A 2,632-nucleotide genomic window follows, 5' to 3' on the forward strand; every position below is an offset into this window, starting at 1 on the left:
TAATTAGCTAGTGTTCACTCAAAAATGTTAATTTATGTATAACTGGAAAAAAATCAAAGAAGTCGCCACATCAAGGGTGGACTTGAAACTCTTAAGCATTACTCTCTGTGTGAAATCATCCCAGGTAGAGGTCCACATTTGCTCTTCAGTGTTCCCACTATGCCCTATTTGAATAGACTAGAACTATATATTTTACACTATGGAATTGATTGTGTATGCACTTGTCTCCCAAACAGTATATTTTCTGAGTACTGAAGCTGCCTCCTTTATCTTTATATCGCCAGTAATGAGCATAGCGACTCACATAGTAAGTGCTCAATAAACTTTAATTGGGAATGGGGTATCACAGGATGGAACGGGGTAGCATCTAAGATTAAAATCCTGGTTCTTCTGGGCAACCACTGTCAAATTCTTTCAGATTAATTTTTGTTCTTGCCATATTTCCAGATGCTAATGTTTATCTCCTGCCCATGATGAAAACAAGCATGCCCTTTGCATTATTTAAAAGTACATGAAAATGAAGACAGGCCTTTTGAAGAACATTTGGTTCAAGGGAATTTTCTTATTCTACATGTCTTAGTTCAAATGTGATCTTAGGTGTTTTATTCACATACCTAACTCTTTCCTAATAATGGTGCTACTATTGCCTCCAGGGTCAAAAGAGATTGATGGCCATATTAGGGATTTTATGAAGCAGCTTATCTGAAAAAGCTTCCAGTGTCATGGTTGGTTTGAGCACTTGGAAGGTTTCAAGTTGTATTAGTCAGGATAGCTAACGCATTACAAACAGTTCCCTAATTCCAGAGAGTTTACATAACACTTTGTTGTTGTTGTTGTTGTTGTTGTTGTTTTGCTCATAAACAGTCCAATGCGGTGTTCCCAGTCAAGAAGTTTTTTCTCTCAGGCAGTGGTTCAAGGACTCAGGCTTATTCCATCTTGTGGCTCTACCTACCTCCAGGTCCTCAGAATCCTCCCCCTTCAGCCAGTGGGTTTTATGGGTCAGGTCTAGAAGTTGTTTTCTGCCTTCTGCTCACCTTCCCTTGGATGTAAATCAATCATATCCCCACCCCTACATGCAAGGCATGCTGGGAAATGTTTAACTTTGTGTACCCAGGAGAAAAAAGGGAAATTGTTTAGTGAACAACTAGGCAGTCTCTCTCACCAACTCGGCCTAGCGTCTCTCCTCTGAATTTTCATGTCATTTGTTTTCCTTATTCTTTTTAAGATACTTAACAGATTTCATTGTATTTATTCATTAATTATGAAACCCATTGTTAACATAATGGACTCCTGCAACATGCCAATTGAGGGGGGTTTTAAAGAAAACTCAATACATATAAACTTTTACAACAGTAGGATCATATTGACCATTAGTTATAATTTTAAAAATTCATTTGTTAACATATGCATCTCTATATTGGATTTTTTTTTACTAGAATTTCATTTTGAGCATATTAAGAGTAAATGAATCAATAGATTTTTAAAAAGCACCTACAAGAAACTGACATCTGTATGTAAGATGGGATAATAGAGGGGCAGTAAGGTAAATTTAAAGAGAATAACTGAGGGCATTTTGGTTCTGAAACAGACAGTATAGCATGGTGCTCAGACTTAGGTTTAAATTCAAAGTCTGCATAATAATCATAATCATGATTGTTTTGTATGGACCAAATAGTTATATTTAGGTCAATAGTCCAAGTACTTCTTTGTGATATAAATGTAACACCAGTATCTATATATCATAGCTTTACATTTTACTGACTGAAATCCTTCCAGACTATGCTTCCTTATTTGTTAGATGGACATGATGCTAGTATTTACCCAATAGGGTTGCTGAGAGGTTAAAATGAGTCAGTACATAGAAAGTGCCTGGTATATAGTAAATGTTCAATAACTGTTAGCTATTATGACACTCTATATGAATTTAGAAACAGTAGGTGGCAGGCTTTAAATCAGTGATTCTCTATCTGGGATGATTTACTCCACCCCATTCCCCAGGGAACATTTGACAGTATCTGGAGACAATTTTAGTTTCACAGCTGGGGAGAGGCACTACTGTCATCTAGTGGGTAGGGACCAGGGGTGCTGCTCAACATCCTACAATGCAGATAGCAGACCCCCACAACAAAGAATTAACCTGCCCCAGTCATTGGTAGTGCTGAGGTTGAGAAACTCTGCTTCAAAGGAATGTATGTGCTGTATGTACTGTCATAGGTTGGCTGGGGGATGGGAGGGGTGGTGTTGCCATCCAAGTCACACAATTAAGAACTCTCTGATCATCTATTTACATGTCTGGAAAAGAGGTTAATAGTACCCAATTCACCTGGTTTTTGTGGAGATCAAATGAAAGACTGTACTTAACTCTTTTATAAACTACTGTACTATGTAAGTATAGGTTAGTTCTAAATCATTTAACTCAACTTTTATTATTCTTTTTATTATTTCCTCACTAAGCTGCCTTTTTAGATATTTTTTTCCCATAATTGCTTTCTCCCACCATGAAATTTTAATACCACAGGTATGCTGTATGTCTATTTAGTCAGATAGGGTTGAGGTTTGGAAGGTCATAAACAACTGTCATATCTAAGATTTTTTTTTTTGCCCCATAAGAAGCAGTTTTGGCCCCCTTGGG

The sequence above is a fragment of the Pteropus vampyrus genome, unplaced genomic scaffold (assembly GCF_000151845.1).
Source record: "Pteropus vampyrus isolate Shadow unplaced genomic scaffold, Pvam_2.0 Scaffold301, whole genome shotgun sequence".
NCBI lineage: Eukaryota > Metazoa > Chordata > Mammalia > Chiroptera > Pteropodidae > Pteropus > Pteropus vampyrus.